Source organism: Callithrix jacchus, chromosome 1 (genome assembly GCF_049354715.1).
Source record: "Callithrix jacchus isolate 240 chromosome 1, calJac240_pri, whole genome shotgun sequence".
Lineage (NCBI taxonomy): Eukaryota > Metazoa > Chordata > Mammalia > Primates > Cebidae > Callithrix > Callithrix jacchus.
This window is the reverse complement of record NC_133502.1, coordinates 148243691-148267550: the sequence shown is the minus strand read 5'-3', so window position 1 is coordinate 148267550 and position 23860 is coordinate 148243691. Positions and strand designations below refer to the sequence as shown.

General features: G+C 37.9%; 1 protein-coding gene and 1 pseudogene across 7 annotated transcripts in view; both read right to left on the bottom strand.

The window, feature by feature from the left end:
- INVS (inversin) overlaps positions 1-23860 on the bottom strand; it is a 196847-nt gene that overhangs the window by 114216 nt on the left and 58771 nt on the right. The window lies entirely within an intron of this gene.
- The window catches only part of LOC144582601 (homeobox protein NANOG-like), a 39488-nt pseudogene continuing 25614 nt past the window's right edge, over positions 9987-23860 (bottom strand). The window contains exon 1 of the transcript XR_013535638.1: positions 9987-23860. This exon is cut by the window's right edge and continues 25614 nt beyond it. The product of XR_013535638.1 is annotated as a homeobox protein NANOG-like (transcript).

The window sequence follows — 23860 nt, the reverse complement described above, 5'->3', positions numbered from 1 at the left end:
GTTAAAGTGGCAAATTTTATTTTCTGTATATTTTGGAAAAATGTTTATAAATGTTTATAATGTATATAAATGTTTAAAAATGTTTATAAAATCATTGCAAAAAAGATTTTTAAAAAGTCAATCAAAATGTATTGCTGGCTGGGTGCAATGACTTATTCATGTAATCCCAGCACTTTGGGAAGCTGAGGTGGGAGGCTTGTTTGTGGCCAGCAGTATGAGACCAGTCTGGGCAAAACAGCAATACCCCATCTTTTAAAAATAATTTTAAAATTAGCTGGGTATGGTGGCACATGCCTGTAGTCCCAGCTGCTCAGGAGGCTGAGGTGGGAGGAATGCTTGAACTCAGAAGTTCAAGGATGCAGTGAGCTATGCTTTACCACTACATTTCAGTGTGGGTGACAGAGCGAAACCTTGTCTTACAAAACAAACAAAAAAAAGACATTGCTATCATAGGTAATCTAACCTGAAATCTTATTTTAAAACGTTGCTTAGTGTCTTATTGTAGTAGCATCTAAAAATAAATCAGAAAAAATGGGAACTGGACCTGAGCAGACAACTTCATAAAAGAAAGTATACACATGATTTTTAATCATATGAAAAGGAGTCAACTTCATTAGTCATTAGGTAAGCGCAAATTAAAACAAAAATGAGATACACACTAGAAATGCTAAAAGTAAAAGGACTGACAAAACCAAATATTGCTGAAGATACATGGCATCTGAAACTTACATACTGTGTTGTTGGTCAGAGTGTAAAGTGGTAGCAACATTTTGGAGAACCATTAAGCAGTATCTACTAAAGCAAAAAATATGCAGAAATTATTAAAGAGCATTGCACATTTAGGTATTTATTTGATAAGCACAATATCCACAAAATGACTTGTACAAAAATGTTAATTTTTTCAATTTATTCATAAGATTCTTCTCATAAACAAGACTATAACTAACCCAAATGTCCAACATCACATGAATGTATAAACAAATTATTATATATTTGTGCAATAGAATACAATTTAGTAACAGAGAAAGAATATGCTATTGAAATGTGCAACAATATGGATAAATCCCAAAAATATTATGTTGAGTGAAAGATCCTAGACACAGAAGAATACATACTGCATTATTCCATTTATACACACACAGACATTTTTTCCTGCCCAAGTTGGTGGACTAGAAGCAGTGTTAGCATGCCTCTCCCACTTGGAAAGACAAGAGTGTATAGAGACTCACACTGTGAACTTTTTGTTCCAGAAGCAATACAGAAACTCAACAGGAAAACGGAAAGAAACCACATATCCTCTGAAAGAAATGGTAGGCTGCAGTCTACACACTGTGAGCCAGGTGGAAAACTTAGACAGTGAACCTGCTCACACACCAAGCACACTGCTACTACAAACAGCATCTGAAAAAGCCATCATACAAAGACTCTCTATAACCAAGGAACTCACAGTCTTCACACCAGAAATCGGAAGAGCCAAATTAGGCTATAATAAACTATAAACATTAAAGTTACATCCTTAAGGGGGAACAAAAAAATATTTAAAAACATAGGTGAATAAAAAATAAATTCAAAAATACTAGAAGAAATAGTCTACCCAAGTGAGAAGGAACCAGAAAAATAATTCTGGCAATATGACAAAATTATTTTGGGTTCTATAATACCCACAAAAGATCATACCAAACCAAGATGAAATCTTTGAAATACCGGATTAAGAATCCAAAAGGATGACTGTTAAGCTACTCAAGGAAATGCAAGAGAAAGGTGAAAACCCACACAGTGAAGCTAAAAAAAATTTCAGGATATGAGTGAAAAATTTTCTAGAGATAGATATTTTAAAGAAAAACCAGGGCCAGGTGTGATAGCTCATACCTGTAATCCCAGCACTTTGGGAGGCTGAGGCGGGCAGATCACAATGTCAGGAATTCGAGACCAGCCTGACCAACATGGGGAAACCCCATTTCAACTAAAAATACAAAAATTAGCCAGGGGTGGTGGTGTGCACCTGTAATCCCAGCTACTTGGGAGGCTGAGGCAGGAGAATTGCTGGAACCCAGGAGGCGGAGGTTGCAGTGAGCCCAGATCGCACCACGGCACTCCAGCCTGGGTAATAAAGTGAGATTCCATCTCAAAAACAAAAAAACAAAGAAAAACCAATTAGAACTTCAGAAAATGAAACATTTAGAGAAATCTCAAAATGCAGTGGAAAGTTTTAACAATAAATTAGACCAAGTAGAAGAAAAAACTTCAGAGTTTGGAGTCAAAGCTTTTGAATTAATCCAATCAGACAAAAATAAAGAAAATAAAATTAAAAGAAATGAACAAAGTCTCCAAGAAATATGGGATTATGTAAAATGGCCAAACCTAAGAATCACTAGTGTTCCTAAGGGAGAAGAGAAACAAAAAATTTGGAAAACGTATCTGAGGGAATAATTGAGGAAAACCTCCCCAGCCTTGCTAGAGATTTAGATAACCAAACACAAGAAACTGAAAGAACTCCTGGGAGATTCATTACAAAAAGGATATCACCAGCTGGACACAGTAGCTCATGCCTTTAATACCACTTTGGGAGGCTGAGGTGGGAGGACTTGAGACTAGGAGTTTGAGACGAGCCTGGGCAACATAGGGAGAGCCTATCTCTACCAAAAATTTAAAAATTAGTCTGATGTGGTGGCATATGCCTGTAGTCCCAGCTACTCAGGAAGCTGAAGTGGATGGATTGTTTGAGCCCAAGAGGTCAAGGCTGCAGTAAGCCATAATCATGTCACTGCATTCTAGCCTGGGTGACAGAGTGAAACCCTGTCTCAAAAGAAAGAAAAGAAAGAAAAAAAAGAAAACAAAAAGAATATCGCCAAGGCATATAGTGATCAGGCTATCTAAAGTCAACATGAAGGAAAAAAAAATTCTAAGAGCAGTAAGACAAAAGCATCAGGTAACCTATAAAGGAAAATTTATTACACTAACAACAGCCTTCTGAGCAGAAACCTTACAAGCCAGAACGGATTAGGGTCCTATCTTTAGTAGCCTTCAACAGAATCATTGTCAGCCAAGAATTTTGTATCCATCAAAACTAAGTTTCATAAATGAAGTAGAAAAAAAGTCTTTTGCAGATGAGCAAATGCTGAGAGAATCTGTCACTATGAGACCAGCCCTAAAAGAAATGCTAAATGGAGCTCTGAATCTTGAAACAAAAGGTCAATATGCACCAGAAAAGAATATCTTGAAAGCATAAAACTCACAGAGCCTATAAAACAATAACACATGAAGAAAACAAAGTAGGTAGCACTCAACAATGATAACTGAAATAGTACTTCACATTTTTATTTTTTTGAGATGGAGTTTCGCTGCTGTTACCCAGACTGGAGTGCAATGGCGCGATCTCAGCTTACCGCAACCTCCGCCTCCTGGATTCAGGCAATTCTCTTGCCTCAGCCTCCCAAGTAGCTGGGATTACAGGCGTGCACCACCATGCCCAGCTAATTTTTTGTATTTTTAATAGAGACCAGGTTTCACCATGTTGACCAGGATGGTCTCGATCTCTTGACCTCGTGATCCACCTGCCTCGGCCTCCCAAAGTGCTGGGATTACAGGCTTGAGCCACCGCCCCCGGCCCACATCTTAATATTAATGTTAAATGTAAATGGTCTATATCCTCCACTGACAAAATGGATGAAAAATTACAAACCAACTATTTGCTGTATGCAAGAGACTCACTTAACATGTAAAGATTCTTACAGACTCAAGGTAAAGGGTGGAAAAAGATATTCCAACCAAATGGAAACCAAAAACAGGCAAGAGCAGCTATTCTGATGTTAACAAAACAGACTTTAATGTAACAATGGTTTAAAAAAAAAAAAAAAAAGGTCATTATATAATGATAAAAGGATCAATCCAACAAGAAGACATTACAATCCTAAATATATATGCACCTAACTCTGGAGCTCCCAGAGTTGGACAGAAACATATAATAGTGGGGGACTTCAACACTCCACTGACAGCACTAGACAGATCATCAAGGCAGAAAGTCAAAGAAACAGTGGACTTAAAATGCACTCTACAACAAATGGACCTAACTGATACAGAAAATTCTATCCCAAAACTATAGAATATACACACTTTGCTGGGCACGGCAGCTCACACCTCTAATCCTGGCACTTTGAGAGGCTGAGGTAGGCAGTCTGTTTAAGACCAGGAGTTAAAGACCAAACTGGCCGACATGGCAAGACCCTGTCTATTAAAAAAATAATAATAAAATAAAAACAAATAAAAGAAAAAAGAATATACATAGTTGTTATCAGCAAATGGGACATTCTTAAAGATAGAATATAATAGGCAACAAAATGTTTCATTAAATTTTTAAAGATAAAAATCATATCAAAGGTAATCAAGTATTAATAAGGTAAACAAGTATCTTTCAGACCATAGTGGAGAAAAACTAGAAATCAACTCCAAAAGAACCCCTCAGAATTATACAAGTAATGGAAATTAAACAATCTTTTTCTGAATGATTTTTGAATTAACAATGAAATCAATATGAAAATTTAAAACTTCTTTGAAATGAATAATAGTGACACGTTATTAAAACCTCTGAGATACAGCAAAAGCAATAGTAAAAGGAAAGTTTGTAGTGCTAAATACCTACATCACAAAGTCTGAAAGATCACAAATTGACAACCTCTTGTCACACTTCAAGTAGAGAAACAAGAACAAACAAGACCCCAAACTAGCAAAAGAAAAGAAACAACAAAGATCAGAGCAGAATCAAATGAAATTGAAACAAACATAAACAATATAAAAGACCAATAAAACAAAAAGCTGAGTTTTTGACAAGGTAAACAAGATTGAGATATCATTCGCTAGATTAACCAAGAAAAAAAACAGAGATTTAAATAAGCTCAATAGAAATGAAAATGGAGATATTACAGCAATGTCTGTAACACAGAAATACAAAAAGACATCATAAATACAAAAGATCGGTTGAGACTACTGTGATTACCTCTATGCACACAAAGTAGAAAATCTAGAGGAAATGGATAAATTCTTGGAAATATAAAACCCCCCATCTTCGATTAAGAAACAGAAATCCTGAACAGACCAATAACAAGCAGTGAGATTGAGTCAGTAATTTAAAAAATTGCCAACAACAACAAAAAAAGCCCAGGTCCAGATGGATTCACAGCCAAATTCTACCAGATATTCAAAGAAGAATTGGTATCAATATTATTGAAACTATTCCAAAAGACTGAGAAAGAGGCAATCCTCCTTAACTCATTCAATATAGCCAGTATCACCCTGATACCAAGACCAGAAAATTATCTAACAGAAAAAAAAAAAGGAAAAATGAAAAGAAAAGAAAAAAAAAAAGAAATTACAGACCAATAGCCCTGATGAATAGGATGCAAAAATCCTCAACAAAATACTAGCAAATTGAATCCAACATAATTCACCCTGAGTTTCATCCCAGGGGTGCAGGGATGGTTTAACATATGCAAATCAATAATTACAATTCATCACATAAATAGAATTTTAAAAAAACTATATGATTATCTCAATAGGCACAGGAAAAGCATTCAATCAAATCCAGCATTACTTTATAATAAAAACCCTCAACACATTATTATTTTGAGGTATGTTCCATCTAGGTATAAAGGGAAGGCACATATGACAAAACCACAACCAATATCATATTGAATGCGGAAAAGTAGGAAGCATTCCCCGCAAGAACTGGAACAAGATAAGGATGCCCACTTTCACCATTTCTATTCGGCATAGTACTGGAAGTCCTAACCAGAGCAATCAGCAAGGGAAAGAAATAAAGGACATACAAATTGGAAATGAGAAGGTCAAACTCTCTCTCTTTGCCAATGATAAGATTGTACATCTAGAAAACCCTAAAGATTTCTCCAAAAGAATCCTAGATTGGGTAAATGAATTCAATAAAGTCTCAGGTTACAAAATCAATGTACACAAATTAGTAACACTGCTATACACCAACAGTGACCATGCAAAGAATCAAATCAAGAATTCAATCCCTTTTAAAATAGCTGTAAAACAACAACAAAACAAAACAAAAACCTAGGCATATACTTAACCAGAAAGATGAAAGATCTCTACAAGAACTATAAAACACTGCTGAAAGAAATCACAGATGATACAAACAAATGGAAACACATTCTATGCTCATTAACTAGGAGAATCAGTACTGTAAGAATGACCATACCGTCCAAAGCAATCTACAGATTGAATGTAATTCCTATAAAAATACCAACATGGTTTTCAAAGAATAAGAAACAATTCTATAATTCAGGTGGAATCAAAAAAGAGCCTGGACAGCCAAAGCAATTCTCAGCAAAAAGAACAAATATGGAGGCAACACAATTACCTGACTTAAAATTATACTATAAGACTACAGTAATTAAAACAGCATGGTACTGGTGTAAAAATAGATATCAGACCAATAGAACAGAATAGAGAACCCAGAAATAAAGTCAAATACTTACAAATGATCTTTGACAAAGCACACAAAAACATAAACTGGGGGGAAAAAACACCCTATTCAATAAAAGATGCTGGGAAAACTGGATATGCACATGTAGAAAAAAGAAACCGGATTCTTCTTTCACCATATACAGAAATCAACTTATGATGGATGAATGACTGAAATCTAACACCTGAAACCATAAAAATTCTAGAAGAAAACCTAAGAAAAACTCTTCTGGACATTGGTCTAGGCAAAAAATTATGACTAAGACCCCAAAGCAAATTTAACAAAAACAAAGATAAGTAAATAAGACCCAATAAAACTAAAAAGCTGGCCAGTCATGGTGGCTCATGCCTGTAATCCTAGCACTTTGAGAGGCCAAGGTGGGCTGATTGCCTGAGCTCAGGAGTTTCAGACCAGCCTGGACAACACAGTGAAACCCCATCTTTACTGAAATACGAAAACAACTACCCAGGTGTGTGCACCTGTGGTCCCAGCTACTCAGGAGGCTGAGGCAAGAGAATTGTTTGAACCCAGGAGGCAGAGGTTGCAGTGAGCCAAGATCACACCACTGCACTCCAACCTGGGTGTCAGAGAGAGACTCCATCGCTTAAAAAAAAAGAAAACTAAAAAGTTTCTGCAAAGTGGAAGAAATAATTATCAAAGTAAACAGACAACCCACAGAATAGAAGAATATATTTCCAAATTATACATCTGAAAAGGACAAATAAACAGAATCTACAAGAAACTCAAATCAGCAAGAATAAAACCCAAATAATCCCATTAAACAGTAGGCAAATAACATGAATAGATATTTCTCAACAAACATATACAAATGGCCAAGAAACATTTGAAAAAAATGCTCAATATCACTAATCATTAGGAAATGCAAATTAAAACCACAATGATCAATATATCACCATAGCCCAGCCAAAATAGCCATTATTAAACAGTCAAAAAAAATAGATGTTGGCATGAATGGGGTGAAAGGGCAACACTTTTATACATTGCTGCTGGGAATGTAAATTAGTACAACCTGTATGGAAAACAATGTGAGGATTTCTCAAGGAACCAGAAGTAGGTCTACCATTTGATCCAGCAATTCCACTACTGGGCATCTACCCAAAGGAAAGTAAGTCATTATATTAAAAAGACATTTATGTGTATATGTATATTGCAGCACAGTTCATAATTGCAAAGATATGGAATCAACCTAAGTACCCATCAACTAAGGAGTGGATAAAGAAAATATGGTATATATACACAATGGAATACTTACTCAGCCATAAAAAGGTAGAAATAATGTCCTTGTGGCAACTTGGGTGGAGCTGGAGGCCATTATTCTAAGTGAAGCAACTCAGGAATGGAACATCAAATACTGTATCTTCTCACTTATAAGTGGAAGCTAAGCTATGGTTATCCAAAGGCATATATAGTGGTATAATGTACTTTGGAGACTCAGAAAGGGGAAGGGTGAGAGTGGGCAGAGGAATACAAAGCTACATATTGGGTACAACATAGGCTATTCAGGTGATGATGGGTGCACTGATTGTAGCCTTCACTACTATATAATTCATCCATGTAACCAAAAACCACTTGCACTATAAAAACTGATAAACTAAAATATATATATATTATTTATAAATATATATTTTTAATTTATATATAAATATATATATTTCTGTGCATATACAAAATAAAGTGTATCTTTTGTAGATAGCAAAAATTTTTCTATTTATAAAAAGTTCAAGAACAGTCAAAACTAACCTTTTGTGTTAAAAATCATAATGGTAGTTAACCATGGAGGTGGGGACTGGTTGAAAGCACACAAAAAAGGAACTTTTTGGTGTTGCTGAAATGTTTTATGTCCTGATTGTGGTGACATGAGTGGGTACATTTATTAACACCTATCTAATTGTATGTTTTTCTGTACATCCTTGTACACACATTTTAACTCAATAATAATCATTAAAAACAAATATTAGAGACAAATATAAAGATGACAGTATAAAGTGTATGTCTTTCCAATGTAAGTTCATTTTAAAAAGTAAATCTATTATCAATATCATTTCATAAAAAGTGTTAGCCCTCAAAAAAGGAATAATGGACTGTCCTTTGTGAAAGGACAGCTGGTGGCTTTTCAACAACATCTATTGAAATCTTTTGTGCCTGAGGAAAAACATTAATGATTGACAATCAACAAATCTATGGAATGCATTACACAGAGTTACCCAGGGAAGAAAGAGCTTTATAGCAAATGATCACAAATTAATTGTAACTTGAGTATCTACTCCTACCATTTTCCATTTGTGGCAAATATTTAAAACCACTGTTTTTTTCTGCATGCAATGTTTTTAAAAATTATGGCATCTTCCTTCCAATGACCTCTTAAATAGGCCTGTTACTGAATCTCCATTTGAGATGTTTTGGAAGATCTCTGAGTGCTCCCATTACTTTCCCCCACATGCATTTTTTGTATACCATGTAGCCTCTATTTAAAGTCATATTATTCTAAATATACCTTTTGAATGTAGCAAAAGGCCACCCAGCTATTTTCAAGAGATGCAGTAACAGGAATACAGACTTACTGCATACAGACATACACAAACTTATACATGTTGAATACTACAATGATTCATTAAGGATCTAGAACCAGAAATACCATTTGACCCAGCAATCCCATTACTGGGTTTGGTTTTCTGTTCTTGTGTCAGTTTGCTGAGAATGATAGTTTCCAGGTTCATCCATGTCCCTACAAAGGACATGAACTCATCCTTTTTTATGGCTGCATAGTATTCCATGGTGTATGTAGGCCACATTTTCTTTATCCAGTCTATCATTGATGGGCATTTGGGTTGGTTCCAAGTCTTTTCTATTGCAAACAGTGCTGCAATGAACATATCTGTGCATGTGCCTTTATAATACAATGATTTATAATCCTTTGGGTATACACCCAGTAATGGGATTGCTGGGTCAAATGGGATTTCTGGTTCTAGATCCTTAATGAATCACCAGACTATCTTTCACAATGGTTGAACTCATTTACACTCCCACCAGCAGTGTAAAAGCATTACTATTTCTCCACATTCTCTCCAGCACCTGTTGTTTCCTGGCTTTTTAATGATTGCTATTCTAACTGGCATGAAATGGTATCTTACTGTGATTTTGATTTGCATTTCTCTAATGACCAGTGACAATGAGCATTTTTTCATGCTTGCTGGCCACATAAATGTCCTCTTTTTTTTTTATTGCATTTTAGGTTTTGGGGTACATGTGAAGAACATGCAAGACTGTTGCTTAGGTACACACATGGCAGTGTGATTTGCTGCCTTCCTCCCCATTACCTGTATCTGGCATTTCTCCCCATGCTATCTCCCCAACTCCCTACCCCACAATGTCCCTCCTCTCTTTCCCCCCAACAGGCCCCAGTGTGTGATGCTCCCCTCCCTGTGTCCAAGTGTTCTCATTGTTCAATACCCACCTATGAGTGAGAACATGTGGTGTTTGATTTTCTGTTCTTGTGTCAGTTTGCTGAGAATGATGGTTTCCAGGTTCATCCATGTCCCTACAAAGGACATGAACTCATCGTTTTTGATGGCTGCATAATATTCCATGGTGTATATATGCCACATTTTCCCTGTCCAGTCTATCATCGAAGGGCATTTGGGTTGGTTCCAGGTCTTTTCTATTGTAAACAGTGCTGCAATGAACATTTGTGTGCATGTGTCCTTACAGTAGAATGATTCATAATCCTTTGGATATATACCCAGTAATGGGATTGCTGGGTCAAATGGAATTTCTATTTCTAGGTCCTTGAGGAATCGCCACACTGTCTTCCATAATGGTTGAACTAATTTCTGCTCCCACCAACAGTGTAAAAGTGTTCCTATTTCTCCACATCCTCTCCAGCATCTGTTGTCTTCAGATTTTTTAATGATCGCCATTCTAACTGGCATGAGATGGTATCTCAATGTAGTTTTGATTTGCATTTCTCTAATGATCAGTGATGACGAGCATTTTTTCATATGTTTGTTGGCCTCATATATGTCATCTTTTGTAAAGTGTCTGTTCATATCCCTTGCCCACTTTTGAATGGGCTTGTTTTTTTCTTATAAATCTGTTTTAGTTCTTTGTAGATTCTGGATATCAGCCCTTTGTCAGATGGATAGACTGCAAAATTTTTTTCCGATTCTTTTGGTTGCCGATTCACTCTAATGACTATTTCTATTGCTGTGAAGAAGCTGTGGAGTCTGATTAGGTCCCATTTGTCTATTTTGGCTTTTGTTGCCAATGCTTTTGGTGTTTTGGTCATGAAGTCCTTGCCTACGCCTATGTACTGAACGGTTTTGCCTAGATTTTCATCTAGGGTTTTTATGGTGTTAGGTCTTATGTTTAAGTCTTTAATCCATCTGGAGTTAATTTTAGTGTAAGGTGTCAGGAAAGGGTCCAGTGTCTGCTTTCTGTACATGGCTAGCCAGTTTTCCCAACACCACTTATTAAACAGGGAATCCTTTCCCCATTGCTTGTTTTTGTCAGCTTTGTCAAAGATCGGATGGTTGTAGATGTGTTGTGTTGCCTCCGAGGCCTCTGTTCTGTTCCATTGGTCTATATCTCTGTTTTGGTACCAGTACCATGCTGTTTTGATTACTGTAGGCTTGTAGTACAGTTTGAAGTTCAGTAGTGTGATGTCTCCTGCTTTGTTCTTTTTGCTTAGAATTGACTTGACAATGCAGGCTCTCTTTTGGTTCCATATAAAGTTTAAGGTATTTTTTTTTCCAGTTCTGTGAAGAAGATCATTGGTAGCTTGATGGGGATAGTGTTGAATCTGTAAATTACTTTGGGAGTATGGCCATTTTCATGATATTGCTTCTTCTTAACCATGAACATGGAATGTTTTTCCATCTGTTTGTGTCCTGTCTTATTTCATTGAGCAGTGGTTTGTAGTTCTCCTTGAAAAGGTCCTTTACATTCCTTGTTAGTTGTATTCCTAGTATTTTTTTCTCTTGGTAGCAATTGTGAATGGCAGTTGGTTCTTGATTTGGCTCTCTTTAAGTTTGTTATTGGTGTATAGGAATGCTTGTGATTTTTGCACATTGCTTTTGTATCCTGAGACTTTGCTGAAGTTGCTTATCAGTTTCAGGAGTTTTTGGGCTGAGACGATGGGGTCTTCTAGATATACTATCATGTCATCTGCAAATAGAGACAATTTGACTTCCTCCTTTCCTATTTGAATACTCTTTATTTCTTTTTCTTGCCTGATTGCTCTGGCTAGAACTTCTAGTACTATATTGAATAGATGTGATGAGAGATGGCATCCTTGTCTCGTGCCAGATTTCAAAGGGAATGCTTCCAGTTTTTGCCCACTCAATATGATATTGGCTGTTGGTTTGTCATAAATAGCTTTTATTATTTTGAGATATGTTCCATCAATACCTAGTTTATTGAGGGTTTTTAGAGTAAAGGGCTGTTGAATTTTGTCAAAGGCCTTCTCTGTATCAATTGAGATAATCATGTGGTTTTTGTCTTTGGTTCTGTTTATGTGGTGAATTACATTTATAGATTTGCATATGTTGAATCGGCCTTGCATCCCCGGGATGAATCCTACTTGATCACAGTGGATAAGCTTTTTGATGTGCTGTTGCAATCAGTTTGCCAGTATTTTATTGAAGACTTTTGCATCTATGTTCATCGTGGATATTGGCCTGAAGTTCTCTTTTCTTGCTGAGCCTCTGCCGGGTTTTGGTATCAGGATGATGTTGGTCTTGTAAAATGATCTGGGAAGGATTTCCTCTTTTTGGATTATCTGGAATAGTTTCTGAAGGAATGGTACCAGCTCCTCTTTGTATGTCTGGTAGAATTCGGCTGTGAACCCATCTGGACCCGGGCTTTTTTTGTGTGGTAGGCTCTTAATTGCTGCCTCAACTTCAGACCTTGATATTGGTCTATTCAGGGTTTCAAATTCTTCCTGGTTTAGGCTTGGGAGGATGCAAGTGACCAGGAATTTATCCATTTCTTCCAGGTTTACTAGTTTATGTGCATAGAGTTGTTTGTAATAGTCTCTGATGATGGTTTGTATTTCTGTGAAATCTGTGGTAATATCGACTTTATCATTTTTAAATTGCATCTATTTGATTATTCTCTCTTTTCTTTTTTATTAATCTGGCTAGTGGTGTATTTGTTGATCTTTTTGAAAAACCAGCTCCTGGATTTATGGATTTTTTGAAGGGTTTTTTGTGTCTCTATCTCCTTCAGTTCTGCTCTGATCTTAGTTATTTCTTGTATTCTGCTAGCTTTTGAGTTTTTTTGATCTTGCTCCTCTAGTTCTTTCAATTTTGATGATATGGTGTCGATTTTAGATCTCACCTTACTTTGCACGTGGGCATTTATTGCTATATATTTTCCTCTAGAGACTGCTTTAAATGTGTCCCAGAGATTCTGGTATGTTGTGTCTTCATTCTCATTGGTTTCAAAGAACATCTTTATTTCTGCCTTCATTTCATTGTCTATCCAGTCAACATTCAAGAGCCAGTTGTTCAGTTTCCATGAAGTTGTGCAGTTCTGAGGTTCTTTCTGAATTCTGAGTTCTAACTTGATTGCACAGTGGTCTGAGAGACTGTTTGTTATGATTTCCGTTCTTTTACATTTGCTGAGGAGTGATTTACTTCCAATTATGTGGCCAATTTTAGAGTAGGTGTGATGTGGTGCTGAGAAGAATGTATATTCTGTGGATTTGGGGTGGTGAGTTCTGTAAATGTATGTTAGGTTTGTTTGGTCCAGGTCTGAGTTCAAGTCTTGGATATCCTTGTTAATTTTCGGTCTGGTTGGTCTGTCTAATATCGACAATGGGATGTTAAAGTCTCCCACTATTATTGTGTGGGAGGCTAAGTCTCTTTGTAAGTCATTAAGAACCTGCCTTATGTATCTGGGTGCTCCTGTATTGGGTCCATATATATTTAGGATTGTTAGCTCTTCTTGTTGCATTGATCCTTTTACCATTATGTAATGTCCTTCTTTGTCTCTTTTCATCTTTGTTGGTTTAAAGTCTATTTTATCAGAGATAAGAATTGCAACTCCTGCTTTTTTGGCTCTCCATTTGCTTGGTAAATCTTCCTCCATCCCTTTATTTTGAGCCTTTGTGTATCCTTGCATGTGAGATGGGTTTCCTGGATACAGCACACTGATGGGGTTTGGCTTTTTATCAATTTGCCAGTCTGTGTCTTTTGATTGGGGCATTTGGCCCATTTACACTTAGGGTTAATATTGTTATATGCGAATTTGATCCTGCCATGTTAATGCTAGCTGGCTGTTTTGTCTGTTAGTTGATGCAGTTTCTTCATTGTGTTGATGCTCTTTACCATTTGGTATGTTTTTGGAGTGGCTGATACTGGTTGTTCCTTTCTATGTGTAGTGCCTCTTTCAGGAGCTTTTGTAAAGGAGGCCTGGTGTTGACAAAATCTCTAAGTACTTGCTTGTTCGCAAAGGATTTTATTTTTCCTTCACTTATAAAGCTTAGTTTGGCTGGATATGAAATGCTGGGTTGAAAGTTCTTTTCTTTAAGGATGTTGAATATTGGCCCCCACTCTCTTCTGGCTTGTAGGGTTTCTGCTATGAGTCTGTTGGGCTTCCCTTTGTGGGTAACCCGACCTTTCTCTCCGGCTGCCCTTAGCATTTTCTCCTTCATTTCAACCCTTGTGAATCTGACGATTATGTGCCTTGGGGTTGCTCTTCTTGAGGAATATCTTTGTGGTATTCTCTGTATTTCCTAGACTTGAATATTGGTCTGCCTTGCTAGGTTGGGGAAATTTTCCTGGATAATATCCTGAAGAGTATTTTCCAGCTTGGATTCATTCTCTCCATCACATTCAGGTACACCTATCAAATGTAGATTAGGTATTTTCACATAGTCCCATATTTCTTGGAGACTTTGTTCATTCCCTTTTACGCTTTTTTCTCAAATCCTGCCTTCTCGTTTTATTTCATTGAGTTGATCTTCGACCTCTGATATCCTTTCTTCTGCTTGGTCAATTTGGCTGTTGAAACTTGTGTATGCTTCGCCACACTCTTGTGTTTTTGTGTCTTTCAGCTCCATCAATTTACTTATATTCCTCTCTAAGTTGTTTACTCTCATCAGCATTTCATCAAGTCCTTTTTCAAGAAACTTAGTTTCTTTGCATTGGGTTAGAACATGTTCTTTTAGCTCACAGAAGTTTCTTATTACCCATCTTCTGAAGCCTGATTCTGTCAATTCATCACACTCATTCTCCATTAAGCCTTGTTTCCTTGCTGGTGAGGAGTTGTGATCCCTTGTAGGAGGAGAGGCTTTCTGGTTTCAGGTGTTTTCATCCTTTTTGCCCTGGTTTCTTCCCATCTTTGTGGATTTATCCACCTGTCGTCTTTATAGTTGTTGACTTTCAGATTGGGTCTCTGAGCAGAAGTCTCGTTTGTTGATGATGAAGTTATTTCTTTCTGTTTCTTAGTTTTCCTTCTAACAGTCTGGCCCCTCTGCTGTAGGACTGCTGAGGTCCACTCCAGGCCCTGGCTGCCTGGCGATCACCTGCAGGGGCTGCAGAACAGTAAGAGTTGCTGCCAGTTTGTTATTCTGCTATCTTTGTCCCAGAAGGATACCCACCAGATGTCAGTCTGAGCTCTCCTTTATGAGGTGACTCTTTGGATATACGAGGGTCAAGGAGCTGCTTGAGGAGACTGTCTGTCCTTTATAGGAGTCAAGTGCTGAGCTGTGAGCTCTGTTGTTCATTCAGAGCTGCTGGGCAGGTACGTTTAAGTCTGCTGCAGCAGAATTCATAACCCCCTTCTTTTTTTCCCCCAGGTGCTCTGTCCCAGGGAGCTAGGGCTTTATTTATGAGTTTCTGATGTGCTGCTGGCTTTTTTCAGGGCTGCCCTGCCCAGCGAGGAGGCAGCCTAGTCACTGTCTGCCTGCAGAGGCTTTGCTGAGCTGCTGTGGGATCCACCCAGCTGCCATGTGAACTTCCCTCCAGTCCTATTTATACGGGTGTAGTTCGAACTGCCTAGGCAATGGTGGCCCACCTCTATAATGGTGGCCTCTCTCTGTAATGGCGGACTGCCTCAGCAATGGCAAACTACCTCTATAGTGGTAGACTGCTTCGGTAATGGTGGACGCCCCTCCCCCACAGAGTTGGACCATCCCATGTTCAGCTGTGCCTGCTGTGAAACTCTCGATCCAGAGAATTTACAATTGCTGTTTTTTTGCGGGGGTGGGACCAGCCGAGCCTGATCACCTGGCTCCCTGCCTCAGAGCCCCCTTTTTTTTCTTTTTTAAGTTGAATGGTCGACTGTCTCCCAGGTGTTCCAGTCGCCTGTTGAAAAGGTGCTGGGATCTGTGTGATTTCCTGTGCAGTGACCCACTGCACCTGTGCCAGCTGAAATGGCACTTTTTAAACCCAGGAATCTCCTGGCCTGGCTCCCTGTTTCATTCCCCTTTTTAATCAGATGAATGGGTGACTGTCTCCCAGGAGCTCCAATCACCATGTAAAACGGCGTATTTTGTATGGAGAACTGCTGTGCCGGGGCACCAGCAAAACAGCCTTGCTGGCGAAAACAGCTGTGCCAGCCAAAACAGATGGATTTTTAATCCATCTGGAAATGCGGTGTCCACTCACCCTCTGTGCTTTCACTGGGAGCTGCAATCCTGAGCTGCTCCTAATTGGCCATCTTGGATCTGGCCAAATGTCCTCTTTTGAAAAGCGTCTGTTCATATCCTTCACCCACTTTTTGATGGAGTTTTTTTTCCTTGTAAATTTGCTTTAGCTCATTGTAGATTCTGGATATTAGCCCTCTGTCAGATGAGTAGCTTGCAAAAATTTTTTTCCATTCTGTTGGTTGTTGGTTCACTCTAATGATTATTTCTTTTGCTGTGCAGAAGAAATAAGCTCTTAAGTTTAATTAGATCCCATTTGTCTATTTTGGCTTTTGTTTCCATTGCTTTTGGTGTTTTAGCGATGAAGTCCATAGGTATAGGCATATGCCCTGAATGGTATTGCCTAACTTTTCTTCTAGAGTTTTTATGGTTTTAGGTCTTAAACTAAGTCTTTAATCCATCTGGAGTTAATTTTTGTATAAGGTGTAAGGAAGGAGTCCTGTTTCACTGTTCTAGATATGGCAAGCCAGTTTTCCTAACACTATTTATTAAATAGGGAATCTTTTTCCCATTAGTCAGGTTTGTCAAAGATCAGGTGGTTATAGATGTGTGGTGTTATTTCTGAGAGCTATGTTCTGTTCCATTGGTCTATATGTCTGTTTTGGTACCAGTACCATGCTGTTTTGGTTACTGTAGCTTTGTAAGTATAGTTTGAAGTCAAGTAGCATGATGCCTCCAGGCTTGTTCTTTTTGCTTAGGATTGTCTTGGCTATATGGGCCCTTTTTTGGTTTTATATGAAATTTAAAGTTGTTTTTCTAATTCTGTGAAGAAAGTCAATGGTAGCTTGATGATGACAGCACTAAATCTATAAACTACTTTGGGCAGTATAACCATTTTCATGATATTGATTCTTTCTATCCATGAGCATAGAATGTTTTTCCATTTGTTTGTGTCCTCTGTTATTTCCTTGAGCAGTGATTTGTAGTTCTCCTTGAAGAGGTCCTTCATATCCCTTTTGTAAGATGTATTCCTAGGTATTTTATTCTCTTTGTAGCAATTGTGAATGGGAGTTTGCTCATGATTTGGCTCTCTGTTTGTCTATTATTGGTGTATAGAAATGCTTGCAATTTTTTCACATTGATTTTGTATACTGAGACTTTGCTCAAGTTGCTTATCAGCTTTAGGAGATTTTGGGCTGAGATAATGGTATTTTCTAAATATACAATCATGTCATCTGCAAACAGAGACAATTTAACTTCCTCTCTTCCTATTTGAACACCCCTTATTTCTTTGTCTTGCCTGATTGCTGTGGCCAGATCTTCCAATACTATGCTGAATTTTAATGGTAAGAGAGGGCATCCTTGTCTTAGCACCAGTTTCATTCTTGCAGCTAGCTTGGTGTCTGCCCAAATGGCCACCCAGTTTTGTGCTTGAAACCCAGGGCCCTGGTGGTATAAGCACCCAAAAAAATCCACTGGTCTGCCAGTTGCAAAGATCATGGGAAAATCATAGTATCTGGGCCCAAATGCACCGCTCGTCACAGCACAGTCTCCCTTGGCTTCCTTTGGCTAGGGGATCATGTCTTTTACTTGGCTGCTTTTCTTTTTAAAGGTGAAATGATTGCTTTATTCATTTGTACTTAATCCAGCCAAACTAGTACTGATGTCATCATGAGGCAGCACATACAAGACCCCTGTCTATAAATATTAGCAAAATCAACAAATTAGGGGCTACAGTAAAACACAGTGCCAAAGGGGCTAATAAAATCAATGAAGCATGTTAGAGCTTAACCGTTCACCACAATAATTGAGTGTTAAAAAATAAGTCAAGCCTGTCAATCCCAGAAAATAGGAATATACATTCACCACGCCAATTTGTACTTTTGTTTCCTATTCTTGAGGCTAGATTCTAAATCCTAAAAATATTCAAACTAGTATTATATCTACTTATGTATAGCCAGAGACATCTTCTAGGTTATTAAAACCTTTTTTTTATACAAAAAGATCCCATATGAAAAAAGATAAAAAAAAAAAAAAGAAACCTCAGCTGGGCACGGTGGCTCACGCCTGTAATCCCAGCACTTTGGGAGGTCAAGGCGGGTGGATCACGAGGTCAAGAGATCGAGACCATCCTGGTCAACATAGTGAAACCCCGTCTCTACTAAAAATACAAAAAATTAGCTGGGCATGGTGGTGCATGCCTACAATCCCTGCTACTCAGGAGGCTGAGGCAGGAGAATTGCCTGAACCTAGGAGGTGGAGGTTGTGGTGAGCCAAGATAGCGCCATTGCACTCTAGCCTGGTAACAAGAGCGAAACTCCGTCTAAAAAAAATAAAAATAAAAAATAAAGAAACCTTTCTGATTAGGTTCCAATCACACCCCACCCTCCACAAAATCGACTTGATTTGCAAAAAGGAAACAAAGATATGAAGGCAGAACATGTAGCTTCCAAACAAGAAAAATCCTATGAGGGAGTCAGGAGGGGAGAGGAAGGATTCACCCAGGGTCCAGACTGAAATTGAATAATATCAGTTTCACTTGTCTTTACACATCTTCAGGCTACATGTTCAGAGTATAGTTTAGGAATAAATCCATGGTGAGTGGAGGTAGTACTAAAATACCTAGTGGTCTGCTATATTACATTATAGCTTTCCTTGGCAGTTTCCAAGGCAGCCTCCAAGCCACTGGCAGAAGAATTTCGCTGAACTCCATGCATCACTTGCAGAGATTCCTCTCCACAGTTATAGAATGGATTGTTCCAGGTCTCACTGTTCCAGGATGGGGTATACCAGGTCTGAGTGTTCCAGGAATGGCTGCTCTAAGGCTCGCTGTTCCAGGTCTGGTTGCTCCAGGTTGAATTGCTCCAGATCTGGTTGCTCTGCATTGAAAAGTTTCCAGACATGTTTGCCAAGCATTCCTGGTGACAAGAAGAGTAGAGGCTGGGGTACATAGGTGCTGAGGCCTTCAGAGTCACATCACTGCTATTCTTTGGTCAGTTGTTTTTCTGCCACCTCTTACATTTCATTCTCTGGCTTTGGAACCTGTTTGTAGCTAAGGTTCGGGCTGCTGTAAAGTTCTTGCATCTGCTGGAGGCTGAGGTATTTCTGTCTCTGAAATCTATCACTGAGTACACATAGCTGGGTACAAGAGAACACAGTTCTAGTGGTCTATTGCTTGACCAGGACTTCCTTTTCTGTGGCACCCTTCTTTGCAGAAGTGGGTTCATTTTCCTTTTTTGTGGCACTCTTCTCTGCAGAAGTGGGTTGTCTGCCTTTGGCACTGGTGAAAGAATTAGGGCTGTCCAGACTCCGTGTGAGGCATCTCAGCAGAAGATATATGCAAGGATGGATAGTTTTCTTCAGGCCCACAAATCACAGGCATTGGCGAAGTCTTTACAGTTGGATGCTTCAGAGCAATGCAGGGTTTGGGGACAACCTGGATGCACACTCATGTTATAATTGAAAAAGGGGAGGAAAAAATTTAAAAGCTGGACTGTAAAAAAGGCAAAGGCTTTAAGCGCCCCCCTCTGCCTTTTTTTGGCAGATCTCAAAGGAATATGACTTCCAGAAATGAAAGTATCAAGAAGTTGGGATGAAGTGAGTCCCCATGACAGTAACAGAAGGCAACCAGCTCAGTTAAGCCCTTTGGGTGCTTCTGAGAGTTTCTCTTCATCTTTGGTTTTCAGCAATTTGATTATGGTATTTCTAGGTGAGATTTTTTTTTTTAATTTATCTTATTGGAGTTCATTAAGTTTCTTGAATATTTAAATGTACGTCTTTCACCACATTTGGGCAATTTTTGACCATCATTTTCTTAATTATTTTTCTGCCCCATTCTCTCTTTCCTATCTTTCTAATTACAAACAATTTGGTCTTTCAATATTGTCCCACAAATCACTGAGACTCACTTTTTTCTTAGTATAGTCCCTTCTTTAAGATTGATTAATTTCTATTGATCTGTCTTCAAATTTACTGACTCTTCTTTATCTCCAATCTGCGGATAAGCCCTTCTAGTGAAACTTTAGATATTTTAGTATAAAACTTTAGATATACTGTATTTTTCAGTTCTAGATTTTCCATTTGGTTCTTTTTTTATAGTTTCTATTTTTCTGCAAGGCATCCTATCTGTTTATTCATTATGAACATATCTTTCTTTGCACCCTTAAGCAGAATTAAAAGAGCTGCTTTAAATTCCTCATCTGCTCATCAAAATTTGAAGCAACAATGATGACTGTTTTCCATTGTTACCTTTTCTCTTGAGTATGGAACACAGTTTACTGTTTTTTCTCATGTCTAGCAATATTTGAGAGTATCTTAGACATTGAAAGTAATGTGTTGTAGAGATTATGGATTCTGTTATGTTATGCTGAAGACTCCTCATTTTTTGTTTTGGCAGGCAGATATCTTGGCTGAACCCAACTCCAAATTATGTTTTTCCTGCATGGGCAGGCAGCAGCTAAATCTCAGATGAGTTATTTTAGCCTTAGCTTGGCTCCCTACATTTTTCCCAGTCTATGTTTAGGTTAGGGGTTAGTCAGAGAATTTGGCAGTTTATATGTAGAGGTTCAGGCTTCCCTTATATGAGTTTCTCTGTTCTGGAACATCTTTTCTTCTTTTTTCTTTTTTGAGACAAAGTCTCACTCTGTCACGCAGGCTGGAGTGCAATAGCACGATTTTGGCTCACTGCAACCTCTGCCTCCTGGGTTCAAGTGATTCTCCTGTCTCAGCCTCCTGAGTAGCTGGAATTACAGGTGTGTACCACACAGCTGGCTAATTTTTTTGTATTTTTAGTAGAGACAGGGTTTCACCATGTTGGCCAGGCTAGTCTTGAACTCCTGACCTCAAGTGATCCACTAACCTCAGCTTCCCAAAGTGCTGGGATTACAGGCGTGAGCCACTGCACCTGGCGTGAAACATCTGTTCTGACTTATAGCCATGCCCCAAATGCTGTCCTTTGATTCTCCAAAAAGTAAGAATGCAGATTTCTGTTCAGTTTTCATCCTCTTTGAAGAATGAGTAGACCCTGCTATACAAATGGAAACTCACCCAGTGCTATTCTCTATTTATGGTCTTCCAAGTGCTAATTACACTACAATTTCTGCTTCCTTGGTCACTCTTCAATTCTTCCAGATAGTTGTTTTTATATTTTGTTCAGAGTTTATAAATGTTATCTACTGGAGGGCTGATCCAATAGGAGCTACTACTTCAGTTTCAAAAGCCATTGCTACTTTAAAAGGCTTTCTAGATGGCTGGAACTGTTGTATTAATCTTGATGATGTGAGAAGTACTTACGCCATCTCAATCATCCTCATCCTTCTAAGTTAATCTAAGACAATGGTAGCCCTGGACTGATCACTAAGAAAGCATATATCTTGAACTATCCATTCAACTATATAACCTGGGACTTAGTATCCTAGTGATTATCACTGGGCTTTCATATTTTCCCCCAAGCAGCCAATTCACTGCATTGAACAAATGATTTGACTCACTGGGTGGAATAGATACTCAATCTTAAGCTCTATTCTGTCTGGTGATTGGAACCCTCCTATACTTGGACAGAATTTCAAGTTGCCCACTGCCTACCTGCAGTGGACTCACAAGTATCATCTGACTCTCTATCTACTTGTTTTTAAAGCTTGTGCTAACAATAGTAGCTCAATGTCCCCTCCTGCTGAACCTCTGTAACCAGCTTCTCTTAGAGCTTTCCTCGTCCCAGCTGATGAGACCAGTACCAAGCTTCTGTCCTTTCTCACTGAGTCAAATGCTATATCTTATTAATAGATTCCAAAGTTGGAACAATAAAAGATTTTAGAGAATTAGTGGTATTTTTAAACATCTCTATAAAACTGAAAAATAGAAAACAAAATGAATCAAGGATGTTGAATATTAAACTACCCTGAAAGAATTCTGATACTATAATAATTCATTGTTTCATTACCTGAAGATATTTATTTAGCATCTATTTTGTGCAAGGCATTGTAGAAAGATACAAAGATAAATTTGATAGGATTCTGTATTCTAGAAGCTCATAGAACAACAGGGGTAAATTTGTTCATGAATAATTATAGGATAAAAAGGGCTAAGATTCATAAGTAAAGGTCCAGTGTTATTCTTAGACCTGTTACCTAAGGGTTTTGATTGACATTTCTTAATTTTAATTTTAATTTTTATGTGACTTATCATTTTGTGATTTAAGTCAGAGCTCTTTAGACTATGTGTTTCTTAATATAATCAAAGGTTTTATAAGTCCTTTCAAATTTATTAATTTATTTAATCCCTGTAAGAACCTAAGAACTGCTACAAATTTAAAAAATAGGAAACAGAAGCCCGAAGTGTTTAAACTTAAAACTTGCCTAAAATCACTTGTTAGAAAGAAGCAGAGCCTAAGTCGTGAATCTAGGTCTTCTGATTTATATCAGTCTAATGCTTTTGCCAATGTTATACCTGATATACATCAGAGAAAAGAAAGAGATGTATAGAGAAAGTTATAAAGAAGGTAAAATGTACCAATTTTGTCAAAGGATATAAGCAAGTAGGAAAGGTATATGAATTTGGTGATCAGAAGGGCAGTGGTGAGTTAGTTATCAATTCCTTTCATTTAGTCCTATTTAATCAATATTCAAGTTTTGAATCTAACTCTTCAGTAAACATTCAAATGTATTTATTGTCCTTCATGTAGGACAGACATTTCATGGTCTGATCCTACTTTACTTGTCCAATATCATCTCTCTATATTTTCCAGCTCATAGTCAATGATCCAGACACACTGAACTATAGTCATATGTTGCTGAACAATAGGAATGTAGTTCTGGAAAATGTGTCATTAGGCGATTTTGTCATTGTGTGAACATCATATTACACAGAAACCTAGATGTTATAGCTTATTACATACCCAGGCTATATGGAATAGCCTATTGCTCCTAGACTACAAACATGTACAGTATATTAGTGTATTGAATACTCTAAGTAAAAATAACACAATGGTAAGTATGCATGTATCTAAATATATAAAAAAGTACAGTAAAAATATGCTATAAAAGATAAAAAATGGGGTGGGTGTGGTGGCTCATGGGAGCAGCATCATATATGTGGTCTGAAATTAAACAAAATGTCATTATGTGGCACGTGACTATACATATTCTCTCTCTCCTTGAGAATACTACAAGGGAATGGAGGGAATAGTCCTTGGGAATGGGCTTCCCATCTCTTTTCTCCTCTCCACTTAGCATAGTTGCTATCTATTGAAGGAAGTCATTCTTGACCACAACACCCCAGGATGGCTTAGATGCCCCTCCTACATTTTCCCATGATATACCTAGGCTTACTCCTTTTCTAGCATTGAACACAGGAATACTATATTTTAATTACCCATTTGGCTTGTCTGTTGTCCCCATTAAACTATGAACTTCTTTGAGGGCAGGACAGTCCCTGTCATGGTTGTATTTCCATAACTTAGCACAGTGGCTTTTTCAAAAATATTTGTTGAGTGAATAATAAGAATTATAAGGAGTTACAAAGCAGCAAAATATTCTAATCTAACCTCAAGAGCAATAAGTTTGTTTATAGGTCATAGAAAGTATGTTCTGATCAAAACTCCAAACGCAAACCTATTTAAACTTTGAAATCTGATCTTCCATTTCCTTTTTTATTTTATTTTTTTGAGACAGAATCTTGCTCTTTCACCCAAGCTGGACCACAGTGGTGTGATTACAGCTCACTACAGCCTTGTCCTCTTAGGTTCAAGCAATCCTTCCTCTCAGCTTCCC